Raw genomic sequence first — 14,958 nt, 5'->3', positions numbered from 1 at the left:
TGCATCGCGTGTTTTCCTTTGCAAACACATTTTGAATTCTATTCACAGCATCTCTCCAAGCATCTGACAGCTTACCTATGCAGTTACTTGGTCACTGGAGAGATTAACTGCATCGCGTGTTTTCCTTTGCAAACACATTTTGAATTCTATTCACAGCATCTCTCCAAGCATCTGACAGCTTACCTATGCAGTTACTTGGTCACTGGAGAGATTAACTGCATCGGGTGTTTTCCTTTGCAAACACATTTTGAATTCTATTCACAGCATCTCTCCAAGCATCTAACTGGTGGATGAGATTGGCTTGCGGGCCTCAGATTACCACAACTGAATCCAGTGATCCGAGTTCAAATCTCGGTGGGACCTACAGTTAAAGATGTACTACATTTATAGCACTCTTACCTTTCTACATATTCAAGGTCAGCACCTGAACAACACTGATTGACTCCACATTAGGCTTGCTAAAACTTTGATATCTCTTTCATCATCTCTACAGGCAAGATATTTGCACCCGAGGCCTTTTGATTGTTTCAACTTTTTAAATCTCACATTTGGCTTCAACTTTTTAAAACTCACATTTGCCGATATCTTTACTAGCTTTTGATCGAATTTTTTGGGCTTATTTATATGTTTTAGTAGTCAGGATGGCCGAGCGGTCTAAGGCGCTGGGTTCAAATCCAACTTCTGACAGCTTACCTATGCAGTTACTTGGTCATTGGAGAGATTAACTGCATCGGGTGTTTTCCTTTGCAAACACATTTTGAATTCTATTCACAGCATCTCTCCAAGCATCTAACTTGTGGATGAGATGGGCTTGCGGGCCTCAGATTACCTCAACTGAACAGGGTTCCATGGTGTAATGGCTAGCACTCTGGACTCTGAATCCAGTGATCCGAGTTCAAATCTCGGTGGGACCTACAGTTAAAGATGTACCACATTTATAGCAGTCTTACCTTTCTACATAGTCAAGGTCAGCACCTGAACAACACTGATTGACTCCACATTAGGCTTGCTAAAACTTTGATATCTCTTTCATCATCTCAATAGGCAAGATATTTGCACCCGAGGCCTTTTGATTGTTTCAACTTTTTAAATCTCACATTTGGCTTCAACTTTTTAAAACTCACATTTGCCGATATCTTTACTAGCTTTTGATCGAATTTTTTGGGCTTATTTATATGTTATAGTAGTCAGGATGGCCGAGCGGTCTAAGGCGCTGGGTTCAAATCCAACTTCTGACAGCTTACCTATGCAGTTACTTGGTCACTGGAGAGATTAACTGCATCGGGTGTTTTCCTTTGCAAACACATTTTGAATTCTATTCACAGCATCTCTCCAAGCATCTAACTTGTGGATGAGATGGGCTTGCGGGCCTCAGATTACCTCAACTGAACAGGGTTCCATGGTGTAATGGCTAGCACTCTGGACTCTGAATCCAGTGATCCGAGTTCAAATCTCGGTGGGACCTACAGTTAAAGATGTACCACATTTATAGCACTCTTACCTTTCTACATAGTCAAGGTCAGCACCTGAACAACACTGATTGACTCCACATTAGGCTTGCTAAAACTTTGATATCTCTTTCATCATCTCTACAGGCAAGATATTTGCACCCGAGGCCTTTTGATTGTTTCAACTTTTTAAATCTCACATTTGGCTTCAACTTTTTAAAACTCACATTTGCCGATATCTTTACTAGCTTTTGATCAAATTTTTTGGGCTTATTTATATGTTTTAGTAGTCAGGATGGCCGAGCGGTCTAAGGCGCTGGGTTCAAATCCAACTTCTGACAGCTTACCTATGCAGTTACTTGGTCACTGGAGAGATTAACTGCATCGGGTGTTTTCCTTTGCAAACACATTTTGAATTCTATTCACAGCATCTCTCCAAGCATCTAACTTGTGGATGAGATGGGCTTGCGGGCCTCAGATTACCTCAACTGAACAGGGTTCCATGGTGTAATGGCTAGCACTCTGGACTCTGAATCCAGTGATCCGAGTTCAAATCTCGGTGGGACCTACAGTTAAAGATGTACCACATTTATAGCACTCTTACCTTTCTACATAGTCAAGGTCAGCACCTGAACAACACTGATTGACTCCACATTAGGCTTGCTAAAACTTTGATATCTCTTTCATCATCTCAATAGGCAAGATATTTGCACCCGAGGCCTTTTGATTGTTTCAACTTTTTAAATCTCACATTTGGCTTCAACTTTTTAAAACTCACATTTGCCGATATCTTTACTAGCTTTTGATCGATTTTTTTGGGCTTATTTATATGTTTTAGTAGTCAGGATGGCCGAGCGGTCTAAGGCGCTGGGTTCAAATCCAACTTCTGACAGCTTACCTATGCAGTTACTTGGTCACTGGAGAGATTAACTGCATCGGGTGTTTTCCTTTGCAAACACATTTTGAATTCTATTCACAGCATCTCTCCAAGCATCTAACTTGTGGATGAGATGGGCTTGCGGGCCTCAGATTACCTCAACTGAACAGGGTTCCATGGTGTAATGGCTAGCACTCTGGACTCTGAATCCAGTGATCCGAGTTCAAATCTCGGTGGGACCTACAGTTAAAGATGTACCACATTTATAGCACTCTTACCTTTCTACATAGTCAAGGTCAGCACCTGAACAACACTGATTGACTCCACATTAGGCTTGCTAAAACTTTGATATCTCTTTCATCATCTCAATAGGCAAGATATTTGCACCCGAGGCCTTTTGATTGTTTCAACTTTTTAAATCTCACATTTGGCTTCAACTTTTTAAAACTCACATTTGCCGATATCTTTACTAGCTTTTGATCGAATTTTTTGGGCTTATTTATATGTTTTAGTAGTCAGGATGGCCGAGCGGTCTAAGGCGCTGCGTTCAGGTCGCAGTCTCCATTGGAGGCGTGGGTTCAAATCCCACTTCTGACAGCTTACCTATGCAGTTACTTGGTCACTGGAGAGATTAACTGCATCGCGTGTTTTCCTTTGCAAACACATTTTGAATTCTATTCACAGCATCTCTCCAAGCATCTGACAGCTTACCTATGCAGTTACTTGGTCACTGGAGAGATTAACTGCATCGCGTGTTTTCCTTTGCAAACACATTTTGAATTCTATTCACAGCATCTCTCCAAGCATCTGACAGCTTACCTATGCAGTTACTTGGTCACTGGAGAGATTAACTGCATCGGGTGTTTTCCTTTGCAAACACATTTTGAATTCTATTCACAGCATCTCTCCAAGCATCTAACTGGTGGATGAGATTGGCTTGCGGGCCTCAGATTACCACAACTGAATCCAGTGATCCGAGTTCAAATCTCGGTGGGACCTACAGTTAAAGATGTACCACATTTATAGCACTCTTACCTTTCTACATAGTCAAGGTCAGCACCTGAACAACACTGATTGACTCCACATTAGGCTTGCTAAAACTTTGATATCTCTTTCATCATCTCTACAGGCAAGATATTTGCACCCGAGGCCTTTTGATTGTTTCAACTTTTTAAATCTCACATTTGGCTTCAACTTTTTAAAACTCACATTTGCCGATATCTTTACTAGCTTTTGATCGAATTTTTTGGGCTTATTTATATGTTTTAGTAGTCAGGATGGCCGAGCGGTCTAAGGCGCTGGGTTCAAATCCAACTTCTGACAGCTTACCTATGCAGTTACTTGGTCATTGGAGAGATTAACTGCATCGGGTGTTTTCCTTTGCAAACACATTTTGAATTCTATTCACAGCATCTCTCCAAGCATCTAACTGGTGGATGAGATTGGCTTGCGGGCCTCAAATTACCACAACTGAATCCAGTGATCCGAGTTCAAATCTCGGTGGGACCTACAGTTAAAGATGTACTACATTTATAGCACTCTTACCTTTCTACATAGTCAAGGTCAGCACCTGAACAACACTGATTGACTCCACATTAGGCATGCTAAAACTTTGATATCTCTTTCATCATCTCAATAGGCAAGATATTTGCACCCGAGGCCTTTTGATTGTTTCAACTTTTTAAATCTCACATTTGGCTTCAACTTTTTAAAACTCACATTTGCCGATATCTTTACTAGCTTTTGATCGAATTTTTTGGGCTTATTTATATGTTTTAGTAGTCAGGATGGCCGAGCGGTCTAAGGCGCTGGGTTCAAATCCAACTTCTGACAGCTTACCTATGCAGTTACTTGGTCACTGGAGAGATTAACTGCATCGGGTGTTTTCCTTTGCAAACACATTTTGAATTCTATTCACAGCATCTCTCCAAGCATCTAACTGGTGGATGAGATTGGCTTGCGGGCCTCAGATTACCACAACTGAATCCAGTGATCCGAGTTCAAATCTCGGTGGGACCTACAGTTAAAGATGTACTACATTTATAGCACTCTTACCTTTCTACATAGTCAAGGTCAGCACCTGAACAACACTGATTGACTCCACATTAGGCTTGCTAAAACTTTGATATCTCTTTCATCATCTCTACAGGCAAGATATTTGCACCCGAGGCCTTTTGATTGTTTCAACTTTTTAAATCTCACATTTGGCTTCAACTTTTTAAAACTCACATTTGCCGATATCTTTACTAGCTTTTGATCGAATTTTTTGGGCTTATTTATATGTTTTAGTAGTCAGGATGGCCGAGCGGTCTAAGGCGCTGGGTTCAAATCCAACTTCTGACAGCTTACCTATGCAGTTACTTGGTCACTGGAGAGATTAACTGCATCGCGTGTTTTCCTTTGCAAACACATTTTGAATTCTATTCACAGCATCTCTCCAAGCATCTAACTTGTGGATGAGATGGGCTTGCAGGCCTCAGATTACCTCAACTGAACAGGGTTCCATGGTGTAATGGCTAGCACTCTGGACTCTGAATCCAGTGATCCGAGTTCAAATCTCGGTGGGACCTACAGTTAAAGATGTACCACATTTATAGCACTCTTACCTTTCTACATAGTCAAGGTCAGCACCTGAACAACACTGATTGACTCCACATCAGCCTTGCTAAAACTTTGATATGTCTTTCATCATCTCAATAGGCAAGATATTTGCACCTGAGGCATTTTGATCGTTTCAACTTTTTAAATCTCACATTTGCCGATATCTTTGCTAGCTTTTGATCGAATTTTTTGGGCTTATTTATATGTTTGATTAGTCAGGATGGCCGAGCGGTCTAAGGTGCTGCCTTCAGGTCGCAGTCTCCATTGGAGGTGTGGGTTCAAATCCAACTTCTGACAGCTTACCTATTCAGTTACTTGGTCACTGGAGAGATTAACTGCATCGGGTGTTTTCCTTTGCAAACACATTTTGAATTCTATTCACAGCATCTCTCCAAGCATCTAACTGGTGGATGAGATTGGCTTGCGGGCCTCAGATTACCACACCTGAATCCAGTGATCCGAGTTCAAATCTCGGTGGGACCTACAGTTAAAGATGTACCACATTTATAGCACTCTTACCTTTCTACATAGTCAAGGTCAGCACCTGAACAACACTGATTGACTCCACATTAGGCTTGCTAAAACTTTGATATCTCTTTCATCATCTCTACAGGCAAGATATTTGCACCCGAGGCCTTTTGATTGTTTCAACTTTTTAAATCTCACATTTGGCTTCAACTTTTTAAAACTCACATTTGCCGATATCTTTACTAGCTTTTGATCAAATTTTTTGGGCTTATTTATATGTTTTAGTAGTCAGGATGGCCGAGCGGTCTAAGGCGCTGGGTTCAAATCCAACTTCTGACAGCTTACCTATGCAGTTACTTGGTCACTGGAGAGATTAACTGCATCGGGTGTTTTCCTTTGCAAACACATTTTGAATTCTATTCACAGCATCTCTCCAAGCATCAAACTTGTGGATGAGATGGGCTTGCGGGCCTCAGATTACCTCAACTGAACAGGGTTCCATGGTGTAATGGCTAGCACTCTGGACTCTGAATCCAGTGATCTGAGTTCAAATCTCGGTGGGACCTACAGTTAAAGATGTACCACATTTATAGCACTCTTACCTTTCTACATAGTCAAGGTCAGCACCTGAACAACACTGATTGACTCCACATTAGGCTTGCTAAAACTTTGATATCTCTTTCATCATCTCAATAGGCAAGATATTTGCACCCGAGGCCTTTTGATTGTTTCAACTTTTTAAATCTCACATTTGGCTTCAACTTTTTAAAACTCACATTTGCCGATATCTTTACTAGCTTTTGATCGAATTTTTTGGGCTTATTTATATGTTTTAGTAGTCAGGATGGCCGAGCGGTCTAAGGCGCTGCGTTCAGGTCGCAGTCTCCATTGGAGGCGTGGGTTCAAATCCCACTTCTGACAGCTTACCTATGCACTTACTTGGTCACTGGAGAGATTAACTGCATCGCGTGTTTTCCTTTGCAAACACATTTTGAATTCTATTCACAGCATCTCTCCAAGCATCTAACTGGTGGATGAGATGGGGTTGCGGGCCTAAGATTACCTCAACTGAACAGGGTTCCATGGTGTAATGGCTAGCACTCTGGACTCTGAATCCAGTGATCCGAGTTCAAATCTCGGTGGGACCTACAGTTAAAGATGTACCACATTTATAGCACTCTTACCTTTCTACATAGTCAAGGTCAGCACCTGAACAACACTGATTGACTCCACATCAGCCTTGCTAAAACTTTGATATGTCTTTCATCATCTCAATAGGCAAGATATTTGCACCTGAGGCATTTTGATCGTTTCAACTTTTTAAATCTCACATTTGCCGATATCTTTGCTAGCTTTTGATCGAATTTTTTGGGCTTATTTATATGTTTGATTAGTCAGGATGGCCGAGCGGTCTAAGGTGCTGCCTTCAGGTCGCAAGTCTCCATTGGAGGTGTGGGTTCAAATCCAACTTCTGACAGCTTACCTATGCAGTTACTTGGTCACTGGAGAGATTAACTGCATCGGGTGTTTTCCTTTGCAAACACATTTTGAATTCTATTCACAGCATCTCTCCAAGCATCTAACTGGTGGATGAGATTGGCTTGCGGGCCTCAGATTACCACAACTGAATCCAGTGATCCGAGTTCAAATCTCGGTGGGACCTACAGTTAAAGATGTACCACATTTATAGCAGTCTTACCTTTCTACATAGTCAAGGTCAGCACCTGAACAACACTGATTGACTCCACATTAGGCTTGCTAAAACTTTGATATCTCTTTCATCATCTCAATAGGCAAGATATTTGCACCCGAGGCCTTTTGATTGTTTCAACTTTTTAAATCTCACATTTGGCTTCAACTTTTTAAAACTCACATTTGCCGATATCTTTACTAGCTTTTGATCGAATTTTTTGGGCTTATTTATATGTTTTAGTAGTCAGGATGGCCGAGCGGTCTAAGGCGCTGGGTTCAAATACAACTTCTGACAGCTTACCTATGCAGTTACTTGGTCACTGGAGAGATTAACTGCATCAGGTGTTTTCCTTTGCAAACACATTTTGAATTCTATTCACAGCATCTCTCCAAGCATCTAACTTGTGGATGAGATGGGCTTGCGGGCCTCAGATTACCTCAACTGAACAGGGTTCCATGGTGTAATGGCTAGCACTCTGGACTCTGAATCCAGTGATCCGAGTTCAAATCTCGGTGGGACCTACAGTTAAAGATGTACCACATTTATAGCACTCTTACCTTTCTACATAGTCAAGGTCAGCACCTGAACAACACTGATTGACTCCACATTAGGCTTGCTAAAACTTTGATATCTCTTTCATCATCTCAATAGGCAAGATATTTGCACCCGAGGCCTTTTGATTGTTTCAACTTTTTAAATCTCACATTTGGCTTCAACTTTTTAAAACTCACATTTGCCGATATCTTTACTAGCTTTTGATCGATTTTTTTGGGCTTATTTATATGTTTTAGTAGTCAGGATGGCCGAGCGGTCTAAGGCGCTGGGTTCAAATCCAACTTCTGACAGCTTACCTATGCAGTTACTTGGTCACTGGAGAGATTAACTGCATCGGGTGTTTTCCTTTGCAAACACATTTTGAATTCTATTCACAGCATCTCTCCAAGCATCTAACTTGTGGATGAGATGGGCTTGTGGGCCTCAGATTACCTCAACTGAACAGGGTTCCATGGTGTAATGGCTAGCACTCTGGACTCTGAATCCAGTGATCCGAGTTCAAATCTCGGTGGGACCTACAGTTAAAGATGTACCACATTTATAGCACTGCTACCTTTCTACATAGTCAAGGTCAGCACCTGAACAACACTGATTGACTCCACATTAGGCTTGCTAAAACTTTGATATCTCTTTCATCATCTCAATAGGCAAGATATTTGCACCCGAGGCCTTTTGATTGTTTCAACTTTTTAAATCTCACATTTGGCTTCAACTTTTTAAAACTCACATTTGCCGATATCTTTACTAGCTTTTGATCGAATTTCTTTGGGCTTATTTATATGTTTTAGTAGTCAGGATGGCCGAGCGGTCTAAGGCGCTGCGTTCAGGTTGCAGTCTCCATTGGAGGCGTGGGTTCAAATCCCACTTCTGACAGCTTACCTATGCAGTTACTTGGTCACTGGAGAGATTAACTGCATCGCGTGTTTTCCTTTGCAAACACATTTTGAATTCTATTCACAGCATCTCTCCAAGCATCTGACAGCTTACCTATGCAGTTACTTGGTCACTGGAGAGATTAACTGCATCGGGTGTTTTCCTTTGCAAACACATTTTGAATTCTATTCACAGCATCTCTCCAAGCATCTAACTGGTGGATGAGATTGGCTTGCGGGCCTCAGATTACCACAACTGAATCCAGTGATCCGAGTTCAAATCTCGGTGGGACCTACAGTTAAAGATGTACCACATTTATAGCACTCTTACCTTTCTACATAGTCAAGGTCAGCACCTGAACAACACTGATTGACTCCACATTAGGCTTGCTAAAACTTTGATATCTCTTTCATCATCTCTACAGGCAAGATATTTGCACCCGAGGCCTTTTGATTGTTTCAACTTTTTAAATCTCACATTTGGCTTCAACTTTTTAAAACTCACATTTGCCGATATCTTTACTAGCTTTTGATCGAATTTTTTGGGCTTATTTATATGTTTTAGTAGTCAGGATGGCCGAGCGGTCTAAGGCGCTGGGTTCAAATCCAACTTCTGACAGCTTACCTATGCAGTTACTTGGTCATTGGAGAGATTAACTGCATCGGGTGTTTTCCTTTGCAAACACATTTTGAATTCTATTCACAGCATCTCTCCAAGCATCTAACTGGTGGATGAGATTGGCTTGCGGGCCTCAGATTACCACAACTGAATCCAGTGATCCGAGTTCAAATCTCGGTGGGACCTACAGTTAAAGATGTACTACATTTATAGCACTCTTACCTTTCTACATAGTCAAGGTCAGCACCTGAACAACACTGATTGACTCCACATTAGGCTTGCTAAAACTTTGATATCTCTTTCATCATCTCTACAGGCAAGATATTTGCACCCGAGGCCTTTTGATTGTTTCAACTTTTTAAATCTCACATTTGGCTTCAACTTTTTAAAACTCACATTTGCCGATATCTTTACTAGCTTTTGATCGAATTTTTTGGGCTTATTTATATGTTTTAGTAGTCAGGATGGCCGAGTGGTCTAAGGCGCTGGGTTCAAATCCAACTTCTGACAGCTTACCTATGCAGTTACTTGGTCACTGGAGAGATTAACTGCATCGGGTGTTTTCCTTTGCTAACACATTTTGAATTCTATTCACAGCATCTCTCCAAGCATCTAACTTGTGGATGAGATGGGCTTGCGGGCCTCAGATTACCTCAACTGAACAGGGTTCCATGGTGTAATGGCTAGCACTCTGGACTCTGAATCCAGTGATCCGAGTTCAAATCTCGGTGGGACCTACAGTTAAAGATGTACCACATTTATAGCACTCTTACCTTTCTACATAGTCAAGGTCAGCACCTGAACAACACTGATTGACTCCACATTAGGCTTGCTAAAACTTTGATATCTCTTTCATCATCTCAATAGGCAAGATATTTGCACCCGAGGCCTTTTGATTGTTTCAACTTTTTAAATCTCACATTTGGCTTCAACTTTTTAAAACTCACATTTGCCGATATCTTTACTAGCTTTTGATCGAATTTTTTGGGCTTATTTATATGTTTTAGTAGTCAGGATGGCCGAGCGGTCTAAGGCGCTGGGTTCAAATCCAACTTCTGACAGCTTACCTATGCAGTTACTTGGTCACTGGAGAGATTAACTGCATCGGGTGTTTTCCTTTGCAAACACATTTTGAATTCTATTCACAGCATCTCTCCAAGCATCTAACTGGTGGATGAGATTGGCTTGCGGGCCTCAGATTACCACAACTGAATCCAGTGATCCGAGTTCAAATCTCGGTGGGACCTACAGTTAAAGATGTACTACATTTATAGCACTCTTACCTTTCTACATAGTCAAGGTCAGCACCTGAACAACACTGATTGACTCCACATTAGGCTTGCTAAAACTTTGATATCTCTTTCATCATCTCTACAGGCAAGATATTTGCACCCGAGGCCTTTTGATTGTTTCAACTTTTTAAATCTCACATTTGGCTTCAACTTTTTAAAACTCACATTTGCCGATATCTTTACTAGCTTTTGATCGAATTTTTTGGGCTTATTTATATGTTTTAGTAGTCAGGATGGCCGAGCGGTCTAAGGCGCTGGGTTCAAATCCAACTTCTGACAGCTTACCTATGCAGTTACTTGGTCACTGGAGAGATTAACTGCATCGGGTGTTTTCCTTTGCAAACACATTTTGAATTCTATTCACAGCATCTCTCCAAGCATCTAACTTGTGGATGAGATGGGCTTGCGGGCCTCAGATTACCTCAACTGAACAGGGTTCCATGGTGTAATGGCTAGCACTCTGGACTCTGAATCCAGTGATCCGAGTTCAAATCTCGGTGGGACCTACAGTTAAAGATGTACCACATTTATAGCACTCTTACCTTTCTACATAGTCAAGGTCAGCACCTGAACAACACTGATTGACTCCCCACATTAGGCTTGCTAAAACTTTGATATCTCTTTCATCATCTCAATAGGCAAGATATTTGCACCCGAGGCCTTTTGATTGTTTCAACTTTTTAAATCTCACATTTGGCTTCAACTTTTTAAAACTCACATTTGCCGATATCTTTACTAGCTTTCGATCGAATTTTTTGGGCTTATTTATATGTTTTAGTAGTCAGGATGGCCGAGCGGTCTAAGGCGCTGCGTTCAGGTCGCAGTCTCCATTGGAGGCGTGGGTTCAAATCCCACTTCTGACAGCTTACCTATGCAGTTACTTGGTCACTGGAGAGATTAACTGCATCGCGTGTTTTCCTTTGCAAACACATTTTGAATTCTATTCACAGCATCTCTCCAAGCATCTAACTGGTGGATGAGATGGGGTTGCGGGCCTAAGATTACCTCAACTGAACAGGGTTCCATGGTGTAATGGCTAGCACTCTGGACTCTGAATCCAGTGATCCGAGTTCAAATCTCGGTGGGACCTACAGTTAAAGATGTACCACATTTATAGCACTCTTACCTTTCTACATAGTCAAGGTCAGCACCTGGACAACACTGATTGACTCCACATTAGGCTTGCTAAAACTTTGATATCTCTTTCATCATCTCTACAGGCAAGATATTTGCACCCGAGCCCTTTTGATTGTTTCAACTTTTTAAATCTCACATTTGGCTTCAACTTTTTAAAACTCACATTTGCCCATATCTTTACTAGCTTTTGATCGAATTTGTTGGGCTTATTTATATGTTTTAGTAGTCAGGATGGCCGAGCGGTCTAAGGCGCTGCGTTCAGGTCGCAGTCTCCATTGGAGGCGTGGGTTTAAATCCCACTTCTGACAGCTTACCTAAGCAGTTACTTGGTCACTGGAGAGATTAACTGCATCGCGTGTTTTCCTTTGCAAACACATTTTGAATTCTATTCACAGCATCTCTCCAAGCATCTAACTGGTGGATGAGATGGGGTTGCGGGCCTAAGATTACCTCAACTGAACAGGGTTCCATGGTGTAATGGCTAGCACTCTGGACTCTGAATCCAGTGATCCGAGTTCAAATCTCGGTGGGACCTACAGTTAAAGATGTACCACATTTATAGCACTCTTACCTTTCTACATAGTCAAGGTCAGCACCTGAACAACACTGATTGACTCCACATCAGCCTTGCTAAAACTTTGATATGTCTTTCATCATCTCAATAGGCAAGATATTTGCACCTGAGGCATTTTGATCGTTTCAACTTTTTAAATCTCACATTTGCCGATATCTTTGCTAGCTTTTGATCTAATTTTTTGGGCTTATTTATATGTTTGAGTAGTCAGGATGGCCGAGCAGTCTAAGGCGCTGCGTTCAGGTCGCAGTCTCCATTGGAGGCGTGGGTTCAAATCCCACTTCTGACAGCTTACCTATGCAGTTACTTGGTCACTGGAGAGATTAATTGCATCGGGTTTTTTCCTTAGCAAACACATTTTGAATTCTATTCACAGCATCTCTCCAAGCATCTAACTGGTGGATGAGATGGGGTTGCGGGCCTAAGATTACCTCAACTGAACAGGGTTCCATGGTGTAATGGCTAGCACTCTGGACTCTGAATCCAGTGATCCGAGTTCAAATCTCGGTGGGACCTACAGTTAAAGATGTACCACATTTATAGCACTCTTACCTTTCTACATAGTCAAGGTCAGCACCTGAACAACACTGATTGACTCCACATCAGCCTTGCTAAAACTTTGATATGTCTTTCATCATCTCAATAGGCAAGATATTTGCACCTGAGGCATTTTGATCGTTTCAACTTTTTAAATCTCACATTTGCCGATATCTTTGCTAGCTTTTGATCGAATTTTTTGGGCTTATTTATATGTTTGAGTAGTCAGGATGGCCGAGCGGTCTAAGGTGCTGCCTTCAGGTCGCAGTCTCCATTGGAGGTGGGGGTTCAAATCCAACTTCTGACAGCTTACCTATGCAGTTACTTGGTCACTGGAGAGATTAACTGCATCGGGTGTTTTCCTTTGCAAACACATTTTGAATTCTATTCACAGCATCTCTCCAAGCATCTAACTGGTGGATGAGATTGGCTTGCGGGCCTCAGATTACCACAACTGAATCCAGTGATCCGAGTTCAAATCTCGGTGGGACCTACAGTTAAAGATGTACCACATTTATAGCACTCTTACCTTTCTACATAGTCAAGGTCAGCACCTGAACAACACTGATTGACTCCACATTAGGCTTGCTAAAACTTTGATATCTCTTTCATCATCTCTACAGGCAAGATATTTGCACCCGAGGCCTTTTGATTGTTTCAACTTTTTAAATCTCACATTTGGCTTCAACTTTTTAAAACTCACATTTGCCGATATCTTTACTAGCTTTTGATCGAATTTTTTGGGCTTATTTATATGTTTTAGTAGTCAGGATGGCCGAGCGGTCTAAGGCGCTGGGTTCAAATCCAACTTCTGACAGCTTACCTATGCAGTTACTTGGTCATTGGAGAGATTAACTGCATCGGGTGTTTTCCTTTGCAAACACATTTTGAATTCTATTCACAGCATCTCTCCAAGCATCTAACTGGTGGATGAGATTGGCTTGCGGGCCTCAGATTACCACAACTGAATCCAGTGATCCGAGTTCAAATCTCGGTGGGACCTACAGTTAAAGATGTACTACATTTATAGCACTCTTACCTTTCTACATAGTCAAGGACAGCACCTGAACAACACTGATTGACTCCACATTAGGCTTGCTAAAACTTTGATATCTCTTTCATCATCTCTACAGGCAAGATATTTGCACCCGAGGCCTTTTGATTGTTTCAACTTTTTAAATCTCACATTTGGCTTCAACTTTTTAAAACTCACATTTGCCGATATCTTTACTAGCTTTTGATCGAATTTTTTGGGCTTATTTATATGTTTTAGTAGTCAGGATGGCCGAGCGGTCTAAGGCGCTGGGTTCAAATCCAACTTCTGACAGCTTACCTATGCAGTTACTTGGTCATTGGAGAGATTAACTGCATCGGGTGTTTTCCTTTGCAAACACATTTTGAATTCTATTCACAGCATCTCTCCAAGCATCTAACTTGTGGATGAGATGGGCTTGCGGGCCTCAGATTACCTCAACTGAACAGGGTTCCATGGTGTAATGGCTAGCACTCTGGACTCTGAATCCAGTGATCCGAGTTCAAATCTCGGTGGGACCTACAGTTAAAGATGTACCACATTTATAGCAGTCTTACCTTTCTACATAGTCAAGGTCAGCACCTGAACAACACTGATTGACTCCACATTAGGCTTGCTAAAACTTTGATATCTCTTTCATCATCTCAATAGGCAAGATATTTGCACCCGAGGCCTTTTGATTGTTTCAACTTTTTAAATCTCACATTTGGCTTCAACTTTTTAAAACTCACATTTGCCGATATCTTTACTAGCTTTTGATCGAATTTTTTGGGCTTATTTATATGTTTTAGTAGTCAGGATGGCCGAGCGGTCTAAGGCGCTGCGTTCAGGTCGCAGTCTCCATTGGAGGCGTGGGTTCAAATCCCACTTCTGACAGCTTACCTATGCAGTTACTTGGTCACTGGAGAGATTAACTGCATCGCGTGTTTTCCTTTGCAAACACATTTTGAATTCTATTCACAGCATCTCTCCAAGCATCTGACAGCTTACCTATGCAGTTACTTGGTCACTGGAGAGATTAACTGCATCGCGTGTTTTCCTTTGCAAACACATTTTGAATTCTATTCACAGCATCTCTCCAAGCATCTGACAGCTTACCTATGCAGTTACTTGGTCACTGGAGAGATTAACTGCATCGGGTGTTTTCCTTTGCAAACACATTTTGAATTCTATTCACAGCATCTCTCCAAGCATCTAACTGGTGGATGAGATTGGCTTGCGGGCCTCAGATTACCACAACTGAATCCAGTGA

General features: G+C 41.6%; 22 non-coding genes across 22 annotated transcripts; all 22 read left to right on the top strand.

Annotated features, from left to right (window-relative positions):
* Nucleotides 1-842: 842 nt before the first annotated feature.
* Nucleotides 843-914, top strand: trnaq-cug (transfer RNA glutamine (anticodon CUG)). The gene has a single exon. It is a non-coding gene; the product is annotated as a tRNA-Gln (tRNA).
* A 479-nt stretch (nucleotides 915-1,393) lies between these two features.
* On the top strand, nucleotides 1,394-1,465 carry trnaq-cug (transfer RNA glutamine (anticodon CUG)). The gene has a single exon. It is a non-coding gene; the product is annotated as a tRNA-Gln (tRNA).
* Nucleotides 1,466-1,944: 479 nt separating this feature from the next.
* On the top strand, nucleotides 1,945-2,016 carry trnaq-cug (transfer RNA glutamine (anticodon CUG)). Its single transcript has one exon. It is a non-coding gene; the product is annotated as a tRNA-Gln (tRNA).
* Nucleotides 2,017-2,495: 479 nt separating this feature from the next.
* On the top strand, nucleotides 2,496-2,567 carry trnaq-cug (transfer RNA glutamine (anticodon CUG)). Its single transcript has one exon. It is a non-coding gene; the product is annotated as a tRNA-Gln (tRNA).
* Nucleotides 2,568-2,839: 272 nt separating this feature from the next.
* On the top strand, nucleotides 2,840-2,922 carry trnal-cag (transfer RNA leucine (anticodon CAG)). Its single transcript has one exon. It is a non-coding gene; the product is annotated as a tRNA-Leu (tRNA).
* Nucleotides 2,923-4,823: 1,901 nt separating this feature from the next.
* Nucleotides 4,824-4,895, top strand: trnaq-cug (transfer RNA glutamine (anticodon CUG)). Its single transcript has one exon. It is a non-coding gene; the product is annotated as a tRNA-Gln (tRNA).
* A 993-nt stretch (nucleotides 4,896-5,888) lies between these two features.
* Nucleotides 5,889-5,960, top strand: trnaq-cug (transfer RNA glutamine (anticodon CUG)). Its single transcript has one exon. It is a non-coding gene; the product is annotated as a tRNA-Gln (tRNA).
* Nucleotides 5,961-6,232: 272 nt separating this feature from the next.
* Nucleotides 6,233-6,315, top strand: trnal-cag (transfer RNA leucine (anticodon CAG)). The gene has a single exon. It is a non-coding gene; the product is annotated as a tRNA-Leu (tRNA).
* Nucleotides 6,316-6,470: 155 nt separating this feature from the next.
* On the top strand, nucleotides 6,471-6,542 carry trnaq-cug (transfer RNA glutamine (anticodon CUG)). Its single transcript has one exon. It is a non-coding gene; the product is annotated as a tRNA-Gln (tRNA).
* Nucleotides 6,543-7,536: 994 nt separating this feature from the next.
* On the top strand, nucleotides 7,537-7,608 carry trnaq-cug (transfer RNA glutamine (anticodon CUG)). Its single transcript has one exon. It is a non-coding gene; the product is annotated as a tRNA-Gln (tRNA).
* A 479-nt stretch (nucleotides 7,609-8,087) lies between these two features.
* Nucleotides 8,088-8,159, top strand: trnaq-cug (transfer RNA glutamine (anticodon CUG)). Its single transcript has one exon. It is a non-coding gene; the product is annotated as a tRNA-Gln (tRNA).
* Nucleotides 8,160-8,432: 273 nt separating this feature from the next.
* trnal-cag (transfer RNA leucine (anticodon CAG)) lies at nucleotides 8,433-8,515 on the top strand. Its single transcript has one exon. It is a non-coding gene; the product is annotated as a tRNA-Leu (tRNA).
* Nucleotides 8,516-9,798: 1,283 nt separating this feature from the next.
* On the top strand, nucleotides 9,799-9,870 carry trnaq-cug (transfer RNA glutamine (anticodon CUG)). The gene has a single exon. It is a non-coding gene; the product is annotated as a tRNA-Gln (tRNA).
* A 989-nt stretch (nucleotides 9,871-10,859) lies between these two features.
* trnaq-cug (transfer RNA glutamine (anticodon CUG)) lies at nucleotides 10,860-10,931 on the top strand. Its single transcript has one exon. It is a non-coding gene; the product is annotated as a tRNA-Gln (tRNA).
* Nucleotides 10,932-11,205: 274 nt separating this feature from the next.
* trnal-cag (transfer RNA leucine (anticodon CAG)) lies at nucleotides 11,206-11,288 on the top strand. The gene has a single exon. It is a non-coding gene; the product is annotated as a tRNA-Leu (tRNA).
* Nucleotides 11,289-11,443: 155 nt separating this feature from the next.
* Nucleotides 11,444-11,515, top strand: trnaq-cug (transfer RNA glutamine (anticodon CUG)). The gene has a single exon. It is a non-coding gene; the product is annotated as a tRNA-Gln (tRNA).
* Nucleotides 11,516-11,787: 272 nt separating this feature from the next.
* On the top strand, nucleotides 11,788-11,870 carry trnal-cag (transfer RNA leucine (anticodon CAG)). Its single transcript has one exon. It is a non-coding gene; the product is annotated as a tRNA-Leu (tRNA).
* Nucleotides 11,871-12,025: 155 nt separating this feature from the next.
* Nucleotides 12,026-12,097, top strand: trnaq-cug (transfer RNA glutamine (anticodon CUG)). The gene has a single exon. It is a non-coding gene; the product is annotated as a tRNA-Gln (tRNA).
* A 245-nt stretch (nucleotides 12,098-12,342) lies between these two features.
* trnal-cag (transfer RNA leucine (anticodon CAG)) lies at nucleotides 12,343-12,425 on the top strand. The gene has a single exon. It is a non-coding gene; the product is annotated as a tRNA-Leu (tRNA).
* A 155-nt stretch (nucleotides 12,426-12,580) lies between these two features.
* trnaq-cug (transfer RNA glutamine (anticodon CUG)) lies at nucleotides 12,581-12,652 on the top strand. The gene has a single exon. It is a non-coding gene; the product is annotated as a tRNA-Gln (tRNA).
* A 1,503-nt stretch (nucleotides 12,653-14,155) lies between these two features.
* trnaq-cug (transfer RNA glutamine (anticodon CUG)) lies at nucleotides 14,156-14,227 on the top strand. Its single transcript has one exon. It is a non-coding gene; the product is annotated as a tRNA-Gln (tRNA).
* A 272-nt stretch (nucleotides 14,228-14,499) lies between these two features.
* trnal-cag (transfer RNA leucine (anticodon CAG)) lies at nucleotides 14,500-14,582 on the top strand. Its single transcript has one exon. It is a non-coding gene; the product is annotated as a tRNA-Leu (tRNA).
* Nucleotides 14,583-14,958: the final 376 nt, after the last annotated feature.

This window comes from Pleuronectes platessa, chromosome 5 (genome assembly GCF_947347685.1).
Source record: "Pleuronectes platessa chromosome 5, fPlePla1.1, whole genome shotgun sequence".
NCBI classification, from domain to species: Eukaryota; Metazoa; Chordata; class Actinopteri; order Pleuronectiformes; family Pleuronectidae; genus Pleuronectes; species Pleuronectes platessa.
Note: the sequence above shows the minus strand (reverse complement) of the source record. Positions and strands in the feature narration are given on the sequence as shown.